This window comes from Felis catus, chromosome B3 (genome assembly GCF_018350175.1).
Source record: "Felis catus isolate Fca126 chromosome B3, F.catus_Fca126_mat1.0, whole genome shotgun sequence".
Taxonomy (NCBI): domain Eukaryota; kingdom Metazoa; phylum Chordata; class Mammalia; order Carnivora; family Felidae; genus Felis; species Felis catus.
In genome coordinates this window covers 78,418,291-78,437,833 of record NC_058373.1, presented here as the reverse complement: position 1 = coordinate 78,437,833, position 19,543 = coordinate 78,418,291, and positions in this window count along the sequence as shown.

Sequence of the window (19,543 nt, the reverse complement as noted above, 5' to 3'; positions counted from 1 at the left end):
ACTTAATTAAAAATATATATCTTAGAGAGGAACAGATGATAGTTGAGTCCAATAGGGAAGCAACTTAACATGCTGTTGTGATTAGACAATGCAAGACACCAATATGATTTCCTGAGTCGCGGTACCTAGACCAGCATTAGCCTAGAGCAGGTGCAAGCAAAAGTTACACTAAAATTCTCATAATTTATGTAGTCTCCTTTAAGAATTTCTCTGTTGCTTGCTTTTAGCTGTGAAACCATAATTATCACAGTTGATTTCACTTCATCTGACCATAGATGTATATCTTACAAATACTTAACCTTATTTAATTTTTGTCTTCAATACTGTGGCAACAGTCTCTCCACCCCTGCATTCTCTATATTGATATTATTTTGTTTGCATTTCAGCGAATGTTTTTGGCTGTTATTATTTGTTTTTGTTTTACAAGGTGCTTCTTCCTGAAGCTCTTATATTCTCAAGGCTATCTTTTTGCTGTTGTTATAATTGCAGTATTATTTGGTGGTGTATTAATTACACTTTTGGATTATATCAGAATGTGCAGACATGGATTTCTGTCTTCTTGCCTTAAAGACTGCTCTGGAAAATTCTTAAGACAGTGTGATCTCTTTCTCCAGTCCTTATAAGTGATTCAGTGCTTTTATTTGGATGCTCATATATTTGTGGAACTTCACTGGGCTAGAGCTTGGTATTGATTATTTTGTGTTAATTTTTCAAGCAGCACAGCGTTTCCTTTCAATGGGCAGATTTAGGTCTTTGTTTTAACAAAGTTTTCTTCTTTTATTTTAGAGTATTTTTCTCTTTTGGTTTTTTTTTTCTGTAGTACTAGCAACCTCTTCAGTCACATTTTCCATATCTGTCATCTTTTCTAAAGTCATATTTATGATTTTATTTTTTTTTACATTTATTTTTATTTTATTTCCTCTGGATTCTCCACTGACTCCTGACTTAATTTTCATTTCTATTTATTTTATTTTATTCTAATGTATCTCTATTTGTTTCTATTTTTTCAAGGCCTAATGCTATACCTACTGATTTGTCACTCAATATAAATTACTGGGTGAATTTTATTTAAAATATATTCAGTATATTCCCTTATACTCTTATTTGGAGCAGAGATTTATGTACTAAGACTGTTTAGGGTGCTTTGAGGAAAGATGACTGAAACAAGGTCTCTCTTCTTCCCAGATGGGGAGATAAACCATTACCAGTATGGCCTCTGCACTCAGAGGTAGGGTATAATATGATAGGATGGTAAAGATCAGATTTTCAACCATCCATTCCATATCTCTTGTTTGATATTTTTAGTTTTTACCCACATACATAATGAATATTTTCATAAAAGTCTGAATGTGATAGAGCCATAAAACTATCTTTACAAAGGTATATTCATTTATATTTTACATGATTTTGTATTTTACTTTATTTTAGTTTGATCTTATACATTCTCCATAAATATTCCTGGTCCTAGAAACCCAGTGTTAAAAACAAGTTAAGTGCTTTTAATTATTTTCCACCATTAATTTATATATATATATATATATATATATATATATATATATATATACACACACACATACACACACACACACACTTGTATATGGCTTGTAGCATTGTTTCATAAAAATGGGGTATTTCAGTTTCTAAGTTTTTTTTTCTGTCAATACTATGTCATGAAAAATTCTCTAAATTGATTAATCTAGATATAATTCATTCTTTCAATGGATACAAAATATTTCATGGTATAAATTTAATTTATTCAGTCACTTGCCAATGGCTAGCATTTAATTTATATCCAGTTGTTTTTCCCACTATAAAAAAGCTTCTAGGCATTTACCCAAAGGATAGAAAAATACTGATCCAAAGGGATACATGCACCCCATTGTTTATAATGGCATTACCAACAATAGCCAAATTATGCAAAGAGCCCAAATGTCCATCTGATGAATGGATAAAGAAGTTGTTATACAACCCACCCCCCCACCACTACACACACACACACACAAACACACACACACACAACACACACTGGAATATTACTCATCCATAAAAAAGTATGAAATTTTGCCACTTGTAATAATGTGGATGGAGCTAGAGTGTTATGCTAAGTGAAAGGCCAGAGAAAGACAAATACCATGTGATTTCACTCATGTAGAATCTAAGGAACAAAACAGATGAACATAGAGGGGAAAAAAGAGGCAAACCATAAAACAGATTCTTAACTGTAAGGAAGAAAATGGTTCATGGAGATGTGGTGTGTGGGAGAATGGGTTAAATGGGTGATGGGTATTAAGGAAGGCACTTGTGATGATCACTGGATGTTATATGTAAGTGATGAATCACTAAATTCTCCTCCTGAAACTAATATTACACTATATGTGAACTAGCTGGAATTTAAATAAAAACTTGAAACTAAAAAAAAAAAAGCTTCAGACAGAGAGGAAGATGGTGGCATAGGAGGACGCTGGGCTCACCTCCCGTCCTGCTGATCACTTAGATTCCACCTACACCTGCCTAAATAACCCAGAAAATCACCAGATGATTAGCAGAATGGAGTCTCCGGAAACAAGCACAGACGAGAGGCCCACGGAAGAGGGTAGGAAGGGTGGCGAGGCGGTGCCTGCTCCACGGACTGGCGGGAGAGAGCCGGGGCAGAGGGGCAGCCCACAGGCCAAGCAGAGCCCGAATCTGGCTTGCAAAAGCGGAGGGGCCGGAATGAGTGTGTTCCGACAGCAAGCGGGACTTAGCATCTGGAAGGTCATAAGTTAACAGCTCTGCTCCGAAAGCGGGAAGGCTGGAGTACAACGGGAGGGAGAGTTGCTGAGCCCCCGGATGACAGAGCTCAGTTTGTTGGGGAACAAAGGTGCTCGCTAGTGCCATCTCCCTCGCCCATCCCACAGCCAAAATCCCAAAGGGAACCAGTTCCTGCCAGGGAACTTGTTTGCTCCCCGAAAACACTAAACGCTGTGCTTCTGCTGAGCCACCCCTCCGGCAGTGGGTCTGACTCCCTCCCGCTGCCACAGGGCCCCTCCTGAAGTGGATCACCTAAGGAGAAGAGAGCTAAGCCTGCCCCTCTTGCCCCTGTGCACCTTGCCTACACACCCCAGCTAATACACCAGATCCCCAGCACCACAAGCCTGGCAGTGTGCAAGTAGCCCAGACAGGCCACGCCACCCCACAGTGAATCCTGCCCCTAGGAGAGGGGAAGAGAAGGCACACACCAGTCTGACTGTGGCCCTGCAGTGGGTTGGGGGCAGACATCAGGTCTGACTGCAGCCCCGCCCACCAACTCCAGTTATACACCACAGCACAGGGGAAGTGCCCTGCAGGTCCGCACCACTCCAGGGACTATCCAAAATGACCAAACGGAAGAATTCCCCTCAAAAGAATCTCCAGGAAATAACAACAGCTAATGAACTGATCAAAAACGATTTAAATGATATAACAGAAAGTGAATTTAGAATAATACTCATAAAATTAATCGCTGGGCTTGAAAACAATATAGAGGACAGCAGAGAATCTCTTGCTACAGAGATCAAGGGACTAAGGAACAGTCAGGAGGAGCTGAAAAACGCTTTAAACGACATCCAAATAAAATGGAAATGACCACGGCTCGGATTGAAGAGGCAGAGGAGAGAATACGTGAACTAGAAGATAAAGTTATGGAAAAAGAGGAAGCTGAGAAAAAGAGAGATAAAAAAATCCAGGAGTATGAAGGGAAAATTAGAGAACTAAGTGATACACTAAAAAGAAATAATATACGCATAATTGGTATCCCAGAGGAGGAAGAGAGAGGGAAAGGTGCTGAAGGGGTACTTGAAGAAATCATAGCTGAGAACTTCCCTGAACTGGGGAAGGAAAAAGGCATTGAAATCCAAGAGGCACAGAGAACTCCCTTCAGAGATAACTTGAATCGATCTTCTGCACAACATATCATAGTGAAACTGGCAAAATACAAGGATAAAGAGAAAATTCTGAAAGCAGCAAGGGGTAAACGTGCCCTCACATATAAAGGGAGACCTATAAGACTCGTGACTGATCTATCTTTTGAAACTTGGCAGGCCAGAAAGGCATGGGAGGAGATCTTCAATGTGATGAACAGAAAAAATACGTAGCCGAGAATCCTTTATCCAGCAAGTCTGTCATTTAGAATAGAAGGAGAGATAAAGGTCCTCCCAAACAAACAAAAACTGAAGGAATTTGTCACCACTAAACCAGCCCTACAAGAGATCCTAAGGGGAATCCTGTGAGACAAAGTACCAGAGACATCGCTACAAGCATAAAACATACAGACATCACAATGACTCTCAACCCGTATCTTTCTATAATAACACTGAATGTAAATGGATTAAATGCACCAACCAAAAGACATAGGGTATCAGAATGGATAAAAAAACAAAACCCATCTATTTGCTGTCTATAAGAGACTCATTTTAGACCTGAGGACACCTTTAGATTGAGAGTGAGGAGATGGAGAACTATTTGTCATGCTACTGGAAACCAAAAGAAAGCTGGAGTAGCCATACTTCTATCAGACAAACTAGACTTTAAATTAAAGGCTGTAACAAGAGATGAAGAAGGGCATTATATAACAATTACAGGGTCTATCCATCAGGAAGAGCTAACAGTTATAAATGTCTATGCGCCGAATACGGGAGCCCCCAAATATACAAAACAATTACTCATAAACATAAGCAACCTTATTGATAAGAATGTGGTAATTGCAGGGGACTTTAACACCCCACTTACAGAAATGGATAGATCATCTAGACAAACGGTCAATAAAGAAACAATGGCCCTGAATGATACATTGGATCTGATGGACTTGACAGATATATTTAGAACTCTGCATCCAAAGCAACAGAATATACTTTCTTCTCGAGTGCACATGAAACATTCTCCAAGATAGATCATATACTGGGTCACAAAACAGCCCTTCATAAGTATACAAGAATTGAAATTATACCATGTATACTTTCAGACCACAATGCTATAAAGCTTGAAATCAACCACAGGAAAAAGTCTGGAAAACCTCCAAAAGCATGGAGGTTAAAGAACACCCTATTAAAGAATGAATGGGTCAACCAGGCATTTAGAGAAGAAATTAAAAAATATATGGAAACAAACGAAAATGAAAATACAACAATCCAAACGCTTTGGGATGCAACAAAGGCAGTCCAGAGAGGAAAATACATTGCAATCCAGTCCTATCTCAAGAAACAAGAAAAATCCCAAATACAAAATCTAACAGCACACCTAAAGGAACTAGAAGCAGAACAGCAAAGGCAGCCTAAACCCAGCAGAAGAAGAGAACTAATAAAGATCAGAGCAGAAATAAACAATATAGAATCTAAAAAATCTGTAGAGCAGATCAACGAAACCAAGAGTTGGTTTTTTGAAAAAAATAAACAAAACTGACAAACCTCTAGCCAGGCTTCTCAAAAAGAAAAGGGAGATGACCCAAATAGATAAAATCATGAATGAAAATGGAATTATTACAACCAATCCCTCAGAGATACAAACAATTATCAGGGAATACTATGAAAAATTATATGCCAACAAACTGGACAACCTGGAAGAAATGGACAAATTCTTAAACACCCACACTCTTCCAAAACTCAATCAGGAGGAAATAGCTTGAACAGACCCATAACCAGCGAAGAAATTGAATCGGTTATCAAAAATCTCCCAACAAATAAGAGTCCGGGACCAGATGGCTTCCCAGGGGAGTTCTACCAGACGTTTAAAGCAGAGATAATACCTATCCTTCTCAAGCTATTCCAAGAAATAGAAAGGGAAGGAAAACTTCCAGACTCATTCTATGAAGCCAGTATTACTTTGATTCCTAAACCAGACAGAGACCCAGTAAAAAAAGAGAACTACAGGTCAATATCCCTGATGAATATGGATGCAAAAATTCTCAATAAGATACTAGCAAATCGAATTCAACGGCATATAAAAAGAATTATTCACCATGATCAAGTGGGATTCATTCCTGGGATGCAGGGCTGGTTCCACATTCGCAAATCAATCAACGTGATACATCACATCAACAAAAAAAAAGAGAAGAACCATATGATCCTGTCAATCGATGCAGAAAAGGCCTTTGACAAAATTCAGCAACGTTTCTTAATAAAAACCCTTGAGAAAGTGGGGATAGAAGGAACATACTTAAAGATCATAAAAGCCATGTATGAAAAGCCCACAGCTAACATCATCCTCAATGGGGAAAAACTGAGAGCTTTTTCCCTGAGATCAGGAACACGACAGGGATGTCCACTCTCACCGCTGTTGTTTAACATAGTGCTGGAAGTTCTAGCATCAGCAATCAGACAACAAAAGGAAATCAAAGGCATCAAAATTGGGAGAGATGAAGTCAAGCTTTCACTTTTTGCAGATGACATGATACTATACATGGAAAATCTGATAGACTCCACCAAAAGTCTGCTAGAACTGATACATGAGTTTAGCAAAGTTGCAGGATACAAAATCAATGTACAGAAATCAGTTGCATTCTTATACACTAACAATGAAGCAACAGAAAGACAAATAAAGAAACTGATCCCATTCACAATTGCACCAAGAAGCATAAAATACCTAGGAATAAATCTAACCAAAGATGTAAAAGATCTGTATGCTGAAAACTATAGAAAGCTTATGAAGGAAATTGAAGAAGATATAAAGAAATGGAAAAACGGTCTGTGCTCATGGATTGGAAGAATAAATACTGTCAAAATGTCAATACTACCCAAAGCTATCTACACATTCAATGCAATCCTGATCACAATTGCACCAGCATTCTTCTCGAAACTAGAACAAGCAATCCTAAAATTCATATGGAACCACAAAAGGCCCTGAATAGCCAAAGTAATTTTGAAGAAGAAGACCAAAGCAGGAGGCATCACAATCCCAGACTTTAGCCTCTACGACAAAGCTGTCATCATCAAGACAGCATGGTATTGGCACAGAAACAGACACATAGACCAATGGAATAGAATAGAAACCCCAGAACTAGACCCACAAACGTATTGCCAACTCATCTTTGACAAAGCAGGAAAGAACATCCAATGGAAAAAAGACAGTCTCTTTAACCAATGGTGCTGGGAGAACTGGACAGCAACATGCAGAAGGTTGAAACTAGACCACTTTCTCACACCATTCACAAAAATAAACTCAAAATGGATAAAGGACCTGAATGTGAGACAGGAAACCATCAAAACCCTAGAGGAGAAAGCAGGAAAAGACCTCTGTGACCTCAGCCATAGCAATCTCTTACTCGACACATCCCCAAAGGCAAGGGAATTAAAAGCAAAAATGAACTACGGGGACCTTATGAAGATAAAAAGCTTCTGCACAGCAAAGGAAACAACCAACAAAACTAAAAGGCAACCAACGGAATGGGAAAAGATATTTGCAAATGACATATCGGACAAAGGGCTAGTATCCAAAATCTATAAAGAGCTCACCAAATTCCACACCTGAAAAACAAATAACCCAGTGAAGAAATGGGCAGAAAACATGAATAGACACTTCTCTAAAGAAGACATCCGGATGGCCAACAGGCACATGAAACGATGCTCAACGTCGTGGCTTATCAGGGAAATACAAATCAAAACCACACTCAGATATCACCTCACACCAGTCAGAGTGGCCAAAATGAACAAATCAGGAGACTATAGATGCTGGCGAGGATGTGGAGAAATGGGAACCCTCTTGCACTGTTGGTGGGAATGCAAATTGGTGCAGCCACTCTGGAAAACAGTGTGGAGGTTCCTCAAAAAATTAAAAATAGACCTACCCTATGACCCAGCAATAGCACTGCTAGGAATTTACCCAAGGGATACAGGAGTACTGATGCATAGGGGCACTTGTACCCCAATGTTTATAGCAGCACTCTCAACAACAGCCAAATTATGGAAAGAGCTGAAATGTCCATCAACTGATGAATGGATAAAGAAATTGTGGTTTATATACACAATGGAGTACTATATGGCAAGGAGAAAGAACGAAATATGGCCCTTTGTAGTAACGTGGATGGAACTGGAGAGTGTGATGCTAAGTGAAATAAGCCATACAGAGAAAGACAGATATCATATGTTTTCACTGTTATGTGGATCTTGAGAAACTTGACAGAAACCCATGGGGGAGGGGAAGGAAAAAAAAAAGAGGTTAGAGTGGGAGAGAGCCGAAGCATGAGAGTCTCTTAAAAACTTCGAACAAACTGAGGGTTGATGGGGGGTGGGAGTGAGGGGAGGGTATGTGATGGGTATTGGGGAGGACACCTTTTGGGATGAGCACTGGGTGTTGTATAGAACCCATTTTGACAATAAATTTCATATATTGAAAAAAAAATAAAGCTTCATTGTTTTACATATTTACCCTAATTTTTAATGATTCATTAGTGTGGAGTGCATTCTCACGAGTGAGTTCTATGGGCTGAAAGGTATCTGTATTTCAATTTCAATAGATATTTCTGGATTGCTTTTTTTTAAATTAATGTTTATTTTTGAGAGAGAGAGAGGCAGAGACAGCAGAAGACACAGAATCGGAAGCAGGCTCCAGGCTCTCAGCTGTCAGCACAGAGCCTGACTTGGTGCTCAAACTCACATACTACGAGATCATGACCTGAACCAAAGTCGAACACTTAACCAAGTGAGCCAGCCAGGTGCCCCTGGATTGCTTTTGATAGAAATACTAATAATTCATATTTTCTTCAGTAATGAGAGTTTCTTTTGTCCACATCTCACACAATTTATAGGAATGCATTTTAACATGTTAGGCCAATATGTGCAAATGTTTCTTATTCCTACTTAATTTACATTTCCCTGATTATGGGATTTTCAAGAATGTCATGTTTTCCTGTTTTGGGCCATTAGAATTTTCTCACCTATTTTGCTGTGGCATTTGCCCATTATTGTTTTTTTTCCCCTTTTGGTCCCATTTTTGCAATTTGAACATTTTTCATATAATAGATCTTAACATTTCCAATGAACATTCTGTATTATCAATATTTGTTTCCAAAACAACTGCCTATATTTTGTTTAGCTATCTTTTACTGTCCCAACTTGAGGTTTATATGTTAAAAGTGACCTACTTTAAAAAAAATAATTTTCGCCTTTTCTGTTTGGATTAAGAATATATCCCACATTCTTGTATCGTACTGACACCTAAATCTTCTTGCAGGATAAATTTCTTTTATTTTTTTGTATGTATATCATTATTTAATGATATAACTTATACATACATATATATATATAATGATAGCTATTTAATGATATAACAAATATATATATATATATATATATATATATATATATATATATATAATGATACAACTTAGATATTCACATTCAATGTCTTATGGTAGAAGCAAATTTCATGTGGAGAAACGAGTAAGGTCCAAAATATACTGATGCTTGTAAATCACATAATTGAGTCATATCTTAATCTTAAAAGTAATGAAAAGCCAATAAAGATACAAGTGGTTGTGGTGGTAATGAGTAGAAAGAGAGGGAGAGAGACATAGACAGAAGGATAAAACAGAAAAGGAAGAAAAGAAAAGAGAGAGAAAGAAATTCAACCTACATTTCAAATGGATTATTTTGGCTCCTGTGTGACAAATGGATTGAATGAACAATAGAGGATGTGCATAGATAGTACATAGTTGCTGATGAGTGATGATGATACAGTAGTTTGCCCTAGAGTGGTTACTGTAGAGAAGGTGAAAAGTGAGATTTTTGACAGATACTGAGGAAGTAAATATATTTTTGCTGAGACAGTGCAAATGAGAGGTGTATCAGGGGAGACAGCAAAGATGATGTGCCATTCTAGTAGTCCATTTAGGTTTTTCTCTTTTGTTGTTGTTGTTGGGCTTAGCTAATTCAGAGTAGATTTAGAGAAAGTGGGCAGCTAGAGTGATTTAGTTTGTTTAGATGAATACGATGAGGAGACAGAGGAGCTGAGGCAGTAGAGACCGCTGGCAAAACTTCTGGAAATGACATCACATCACACCTAAGCTGCTGAAGGCTAGAAGAAAGGAGAGAGCTGAGGACTTGTGATAACATTTTGTGATTTTGTGTCTGACTTGAGAGGATATGCTACAAAAATGTGCGTTACAGTCTCAACTTCTAGTATCTAGTTCCCTCACTCTTGACTGAACCATGGGATTTTTTTTCTTAAATACTTACTTGGTACTCCTTTTACTTTTGATCTCTGATGTTGTGTGAATTCTTTTTTTATATAAATTTTAATATACTTTATTTTTTGAACAATTTTAAATTTACAGAAAATTTGTTAAGATGGCACAGAGAATTCTCATATATCCCTTATTCACTTCTCCCTAGTATTTACATTTTGCATAACTGTAGTATATTAGTTACAATTAGTGAAGCAATATCAATATATTGTTAGTAAGTGAAGTCCATACTTGATTTGGTTTTTCTTAGTTTTATCTAATGGCCACTTTCTGTCTCAAGATCCATCCAAGACACTACATTCACATGTAATTGCTTCGTTTCCTTATGCTCCTATTTGGAGATGACAGTTTCTCAGATTTTCCTTGTTTTTGATGACCCTGACAGTTTTGAGGAGTATGTGACAGATACCTTTGTAGAATGTCCTTCATTTGGGAATTGCCTGATGTTCTAGTCAGGATGGACTGGAGTTACAAATTTTAGGAAGGAGATCACAAACATGAAGTGCCATTTTCACCACATCACATCAGAGTTACATACTATTAATATGACATCACTATCGATGTCCTCAATCACCTGGATTCTTATTTGTATGAGGGATTTCTGAGCCTATAAATGCCAGGGATTCTGACTCAGCAGATCTTAGATGACTGTAATTTTTAGGATGTTTTTCCAGCAAGAATTTTTTTTAAACATGACATCCTTTTCATGTTCTGAGGCAATTTAAGTTCTGTTCTCTTTTTAAGAATGCTGCTGTGAAAAGAACATGAACGTCTCTCCATACATAGAGGTAGAGAAAGAGTGGGGGAAGATGCCATTCTCTTTCCCTTGAGAAAGGTGCCCTTTCTCCATTGGAAAAGATCATGAATATACTTTAAGATGCTCCAAGTACATACATACATATAAAATTGTCCCCAAAGACTGTAGGGGGAGAGTAGTAGAAAACAGGCTTAAAAAAATCCCTAAGCAATGCAAATTGGTGCAGCCGCTCTGGAAAGCAGTGTGGAGGTTCCTCAGAAAATTAAAAATAGACCTACCCTATGACCCAGCAATAACACTGCTAGGAATTTATCCAAGGGATACATGAGTACTGATGCATAGGGGCACTTGTACCCCAATGTTTATAGCAGCACTCTCAACAATAGCCAAATTATGGAAAGAGCCGAAATGTCCATCAACTGATGAATGGATAAAGAAATTGTGGTTTATATACACAATGGAATACTACGTGGCAATGAGAAAGAATGAAATATGGCCTTTTGTAGCAACGTGGATGGAACTGGAGAGTGTTATGCTAAGTGAAATAAGCCATACAGAGAAAGACAGATACCATATGGTTTCACTCTTATGTGGATCCTAAGAAACTTAACAGAAACCCATGGGGGAAGGGAAGGAAAAAAAAAAAGAGGTTAGAGTGGGAGAGAGCCAAAACATAAGAGGCTGTTAAAAACTTCGAACAAACTGGGGGTTGATGGGGGGTGGGAGGGAGGGGAGGGTGGGTGATGGGTATTGAGGGGGGCACCTTTTGGGATGAGCACTGGGTGTTGTATGGAAACCAATTTGACAATAAATTCCATATATTAAAAAAATAATAATAAAAAAATAAATAAATAAATCCCTAAACATTTGCAAAAACTGTTTTCCTTCTGAGGGAAACTAAAAGGGGTGCTTTTGTGTCTTTATAAATAAAGACACTGGCTGCCAACCTTCCAACGTATCTATGACTTTACCATGATAAATGTTTACTTTTCCAAGGAATTATTTACTTCCCTTCTCCATCAGTTCACATCAGACATTTAATATTCCCTGTTTCACATCTTCCTCCCTCAGTAGATTGAACAGTGGAATAAAGGGAAATTTTGCATCTAATGGTTTTAACTTGTAAGATCTAAAGGCACAGTGATTTTAATCAAGACTGAGTTCCCTAAAAGGAGTCGGAACCTGAATAGTTACCTGAAAGGCACTTTGAATGAAACTTCAGCCATGTAGTAGGTTGACAATTTGGAGGTAGTATTGATAGATCTTTCCTCACTTCAGTCCTTAAACCCATCATTATAGAGAGATTTGGAGATGAAATGACCACCTCTCATGGGAAACCATATTGAGAAGAGATTTTCCTGAGGAGTTTATCAGGCTTTCTTTTCGGCAGCTGTTCAAAAGGGGACTTAGGAGGGGAAGCTCTGAAATCCAAAAACAGGTTTATATTAAGAGCATTTTCTATGGGGTGTTATAAGGAGTAAAACTCTAATTGGAAATACGATAGTTTGAAAAGGAATGGTTTTAAATGATAGTTGGATTCCTACTGTGGCATTTTTAATGCCTACAGTTAAAAGAATTATTCCAGTGTTCTTTTTTGAAGAGCAAACAGAAATAAACTTCCCTTATTATGGTAAAAGAACACCTGTTATTAATATGATTCCACTTGGCTATGAACACACTAGATCAAACTTAACTTTTGTAGGAAGTATAGATTATAATGTGATAGGACCAGTTTACCCAGATACAATAAAACAGGTTACCTAAGCCCTGAGGTAGGCAAGATCAGGAATATTAAGTAACTGCTGCAACGTTACAGAAATCTTGGCAACACCAAGAAGCTGGGGCAAGATGAGGGTTGTGAGCATAGCAATGTTAGCATTAAAGGACATTGCCTAAGACATTGACGTACATAGGCTGCAGAAGGCTAATGGGTCTTCTAAATCTCTTTTAAAACGTACCTTACCATATTTCCTTCTTTGAAGCTTGTTCATTTATCTGACCTAGGAGGGGGAAGATGCACTGTTAAAAGCTTGCTCATGTTTATAAAAATTAACAACTCTTTTAGGCTCAGAAGTTTCTAAAAACACATTAATGCGTATAAATAAAGAGTTGAGTTTTTTGTAGTTTTGTTTGGTAACTTGCAACCCTAATCAGTATCATACATCAAGATTTATTTTATACACTTATATTCTCATGAAGGGAAGATTAGGAAAAAATCTGCTAACTAATTTTAACATCCGTTTTTACTTCTCTGTGTAATTTGCTCCTAAGTTTTTGACCTCATCCACAAAGTTTGGCAACCTTTAGTTCTGTGAATGTTAACTGCTGCAAAATCATCAATAAAACAAATGCACCATTTCAATATTTCACTCCAAAAATGTCAATATTTCCTCTAAAGGAAAAAAAAAGTGCACACTGATGACAATAATTAGGAAGACAGAGTAGAAAAAGGAGCTTGAGAAAAAAAGCTGTTATTAGGTCCCAGTCTGATTTAAGTGCTGTGGGTAGCATTTTACTCGTCGGTCATTTGGAGACCTTGCTGGAGCATAGTACAAGAGGTTGTTAAAAGGAGGTAGTTAAAAGTATCAGGTCATTAGGATTTATGTCAGCCCTGCTCTGAGAGGAAGGCATTTTTTTTCCCGAAGTCTGAAGTGTTATTTTGGCCCATTGTCAGCTGGAAAACAGATGTCTGCAAGGTGTGATGTTTGTTGCACTATATCACCTAGTGGAAGATGGTACTTCATTCTACCTAGGGGAATAGAGAATTGTAGATCTTGAATTTAACCATCTATGGTTGGCTTTTTTCTTTTTTCTTTCTGTTCTTTTCCTTTTTTTGGTACACAGTTGATTGCACATCAGCTACTTAATCAGGATACAGGGTCCACTGAGTGCAGGGTCAAGTAACTTAAATTCCTAAGATTGGTTGGCTTTATGTTTTGTTGGTTTTGTGTGTGGGTACATGTTTAAGGTTTATTTATTTGAGAGTGACAGCATGAGTGAGGGAGGAGTGAGAGAGAGAGAGAGAGAGAAAGAGAGAGAGAGATAAAGAGAGAGAGGGTGAATTCCAAGTAGGCTCCGCAAAGGCTGATACAGGGCTCGATCCCACAAATTGTGAGATCATGACCTGAGCTGAAACCACGAGTCAGGCACTCAACTGACTGAGCCACCCACACACCCTGTGTGCCCACACTTTTTAAATAGGTCTTCTTTTTTGTTACCCCAGGAATGTCTCTTGAGCTGATTAAAGTCTTTTGTTGGAGAATGTGATGAAACAAAAAGGAAAGTGTTTGCGTATTTCGTCTGCAGCAATTATCTCTCGCTGTACATGAACTCTCAACCTCTAGTGTGGGGACGGGCAGCTACTCGTGGTCTCCTGAATATACTGTTTTCACCTTTATCACTTGTACTCATTCTGCCACTAAGATCGTCTTCCATACTCACACCATTCCACAGATAGGTTCCCTCTTCCTTAAAAGATCTTTCTTCCTCATTGGTTGGCTTTAGTAGTAAAAATCCTAAAATGGAAAAATATGCTATTTGCGCATTTAGATGACAGATAACTGATGCTTAATAATAGTGTTTATTATGAAAGCCAACTAAAAACTTAGTCGTTTAGAAAACTTTGTATTTTAATAGTCCCTTGTATTTCAGGCAATTTCTTTCATGTATTTTGCCCCAACATTGTTAAGAGTCAGGGATGCCTCTTTCATTATAATTCTTATGTCTTTTATAGAAGTTACTTTAGATTTTTAGGTAGTGAAAAACATGCAACCCAGTGCAGAGGTTCCAACAGATGGCCATAAAACCACTGTTTGAAAATATCCTGTAACAGCGTGCTCGTTATATTACCGTGAATTTTAGCTTTAAAGTGCACACCTTCTTTTTTTTGAACTCCAGAAAAATGTAGGACTTCTGCAATATGCAATCTATTTGTAGCCTCAGAAAACTGACAATCAGGAATTTCTGGTAATGACCATCATGCTTAAAATGAAGTCAAACAAATACTAAATCGCTTGATTTCTCATCATTAGCTGGAATCTTTCCGCAGATTTTAAATTGAGGTGGTGAATGCACCAGATGGAGTCTAGATGCAGTACTTGGCAAAGGAATTATGAACTGACAGAAGACAAACTTTCAATGGTATAATAAAATCTCCACTTTCCTCCTTTCTGTGATGTGTGAATGCCACGACTAATGACAGTGGGGACTGTGTTATAAATATGAGAGGATTCTGCAATTATAAACCTCTTTATTAACTCAATCTGTTTTGTAGTTTTTCTTAATTTGGTGACAGAGTTGAATTTATTTCAAATACTTTGAACTAAAAGGAAATATTGATTTGTTTTTTCCAGCATCCTTCACAGTTACGAAATTAAAATTTTTTTTAATGTTTTATTTTTTTGAGACAGAGAGTGGGGTGTGGGCAGAAAGAGAGGGAAACACAGAATCTGAAGCAGGCTCCAGGCTCTGAGCTGTCAGCACAGAGCCCGATGCAAACTCATGAACTGTGAGATCGTGACCTGAGCCGAGGTTGGACACGCAGCTGACTGAGTCACCCAGGCACCCCACACAGTTATGAAGTCAAAAAGTTTTGTTTTAGTTAATTAAAAAAAAAAAAGAAAATCATGGTTCATAGATTTGGAAAACTTAACCATATTGCCGTTCCTCAGTGAACTTGAACTTTCTTGGGAGAATCTAATGTCAGAACACCATAAGAGCTTTCTCAACAAATGGAATTGGCCTTTAACCATTAAGAAATAAGTATCAGGCTTAAGGGAGACTAAAAATTATAATAGCATAATTCTCTTCTAAATCTATGGATTATCTGAGAAACATCTTGGCTACATTGCCATTGTCGTTAGGAATTAACTTTGGAGAATTGATGTTGTGATTTCTATATAGGAAAATTGATATCTGAGGATAGTTTGCATTTCTTAAACAAATATAGATTTCTATAAACACCTCAGATTTATGTAATGAAAGATTTATTTACTGGTTTCAGTAACTTGTCCTCCAGTCAGTGTATGCTTTTGATTACTGGTGAGCAAAAGTAGTAGCAAAAGCTTGCCATGAAATTCTGCTTCTAAATTGAAAGAAATCAAAATGCTGGAAAAGAATCTTGACTTTACAGTTTTAGACAGAAGGTGATAAAGAACATTTTTATAATATTGGCTTATTGATAAATTGTAGAGGCTGGGAACTTCTGTAATAAAACAAAGTCATTCCATATAGAATGTAGATTGCTATCTTAAAAGACAATGGGGACTTAATGGTGCGATTGCCTTTACATTTCTCAATTGCGGAACACTGATTTCCACTTTTAAAAAGTTGATTACAAAAGAAAAAAACTTTGCTCTGAAATTAGTATGCCGGTTTCTTTGACTATCCGTGATTTGTTTGTCATTAGTTATTTAAAGAAAGGGAAAAAATAAAGCTAGAAAATAGCCCACAAATGTATGACCTTCAGAACACATTATCACACACTTAACTGAAGGTTTCCTGTCTAAGAGTAAGATGACAGCTTTCAGGTAAAGACTGATGCCTTATAAAAATTTTGATTTTGTTCTGTTATAATTATAAAATGAAGAATATTCTGATTATAGGATTAAACTGGAAAGTTAAATTCATCCTCCCTTATGTAGAAATTAAAGACATTATAAGAGAGTCAGAAAAGGTGCTGTCTTTGTGCATTTGTATTAATGATTAATCATGTTAGAGGAAGAAATTGGTTTGCTGGTTAGATTTCTACACTTGAAACATTTTGGAAAAAGGCAATTATTGGCGATTTTTGCAATACTGCTACTGGTCCAAAAATTTCACAGACTAACAATATCTTTTGCTTATTTGATAGTATATTAAAGAGGCAACAGATGAGTCACTGTATACCATCAGAAAGATTGATTCTCCTTCCGTTGGTTGGCACCTAAGTTGTCTTTTATAATGTATGTCACCTCAGCGGATAGCACACCGTCTTGAGTACTCCCTTTCTAGAAGTATATTCATTTTATCATTTGTTTCCAGTGAACCTGCTTGATACATAGATTTCTGCTGTAAAAATCAATCTTATTATTTACATTTGCCATATGTGAGTTTCCAACTGCTTTGAAGCTATTGATTCAGTCCTTAAGAGCTTACTACGTTAGCAGCAACATCACAGGTATGCTAAAAATCCCAAAGAGCCTTTTGTAATGTTTTCATTTTCATTATAAAATAGGGCTTAGTGTTCGTTCATAATATACTCAAGCCCATTTATGCTTCCTCTGCCACAAACCATGAATCTAGTGTATTATACCGTTCCTTTTCCCTGGTGTATTTACTTCTCTTCAACACTAAGTCTACAGTGTGCAACAAATTCCATCATTGTGAACATAGGGAGTCTGATTAGATAGTTGTCACCTTCATGCAGTTTGACTTTTACACAGGAATTTTACATTGGCAGATGTGTTTGTATACATATATATGTAGATACATACACACACACATCTATTCTTAAAAGTGGAAAGATTAAGACAATGTGCCTGAAGGATGATAACTGGACTGTAATTATATTTCAGAGAAGGCTCAGGTATGGTTTTGAAAGATAAAATGTTTTCATTCTGGGAAAATTTTACTTTATACTTTCACTGGAGGTGCCATAAAAAGTGTTGACAGGAAACAAACATGTTGCCACAAATTATTTTGTTAATAATATTCTAAGAAAAGATCTAGAACTGCATTTTATTTTATTTTTATGTTTTTTTAATTTTTTAATGTTTATTCAGTTTTGAGAGAGAGAGACAAAGACTGAGAGCAAGCAAAGGAGGGGCAGAGAGGGGGGGACACAGAATCTGAAGCAGGCTCCAGGCTCTGAGCCGTCCACACAGAGCCTGACTTGGGGCTTGACTCACAAACCGTGAGACCATGACTTGAGCCGAAGTCTGATTCTTACATACTGAGCCACCCAAGTGCCCTTATAACTGCATTTTAAATTACAGCATCGTAGTGCCCACATTGTTGTATGTTGTCCACAATCTGTGGACACAGAGCTAGTTTTCACAATTTAATTTGTAAACTCTAAAACATTTAAAATGTGCTTTATATATGTCAAAAAATTTGGATACTACTTTTGAAGTTTTAATGGCCATAGAGAATTTATTTGGCAATTCATATTAATTCATATTAGTTATAGCTCATGTTAATTTAGTTTTGGATTCTTTACATAAATATATGTTTGAGACTCCACTGAACCTATAATGGTGAATATTTAGGGGTTTATTTAGGCCATTAAAAATCCAAATGCTCTTCACTTATAAATACCTCTTTTTTTTTCCTACTAGTTTAGACATTTCTTCTTAACAAAATGTACTTTTCCCTTGGAGTGCTACATGGAAATGGAACTAGAGAAAGAGGACATACATAGTCGACAAAGTTTATGAGCAAATGTCACTTAGATACAGTTTTTAAGTGAGGATGGGCAGGTGTTTAAGGATATTATTCCTGACTACCATATTTGAGAATAAGGCACTTCATTTTGCAAAATTAATATTTTTACTAAATACATATAGTGTGCCATCATATACATATATTTAGCACTGAGTCTTTTAATAATATATTTTTTGTTAGACTCTTCTGATTAACAAAAAAAAATTAGGATTATGTGAAGTATAGGATTTTTGAAAGCCAAGGAAATACAAAAGACTTGCAGGAGTTAAACCAAATGAAAGTCTATAATTTTCAGTACATTGAGAGTGAATATAAAGGATTTAAATTGTAATGTTTTTATGTGCAATTTTGGCCAATTAAAAAAATTATATACATGCTTTCCTTCATTTTAGAAAAATACAATTAGATAGTTAACTGTTCTTTTTGTTTATTGTTTCTAAGATTCTGTGATAGTTATTTTCTTGGTTGAATGGATAAACCTAATGATAGTTAATGGGAAGTCTTTTTTTTATTGTTTGTCAGTTTTGTAGGTTTTTCCTATTTTTGCATTTAAATGATACTCTTTTCCTCTTTAATGAAGCAAATTATAAGTCTACTTCTATAAATTTAAGATGTTTCTTTGAGTGCAGCCATTTGGAAACTATTTCACCAGAGATGATGAGTGTTTTCATATTTCCTCCACAATTTTTGGTGAATGAAACAGGGGCATTCAAAATTATGCTGTCTTCCATATTGCTGGAATTGGGAGTTGAGGTACAGAACACTTTTTTTTCTTTCAACATTAGGACCTTTTTCTGTATTCAAAAAAGCTTCCGTTTGGTTGCTAGTGCAGAAAGGTATCGGTGTTATACTAATACCCTATTTTTTGGTGCTCGTCACAGCTAGCAATAAGTCTGTAAGGTGTAGTTCATTTATCTTTTAATGTTAAAAATGCTAAAAAATTAAATTAATTATAAAACATGACAGTTCTCTTATTTTCTTCCCAAAGTTACCTTGTGGATTACACGAGAAACAGTACTATCCTCGTTTGATAAATGAAAAAGCTGAAACAGATTAAAATAAACTTATTTGTGCACAGTTACTTAACAAACTTGATACTAAATTTGAGATTTAAATACAGGACTTTTGCATCTCTCCATAGCTAGTGTCCTAATAAATATGATCTAAATAGT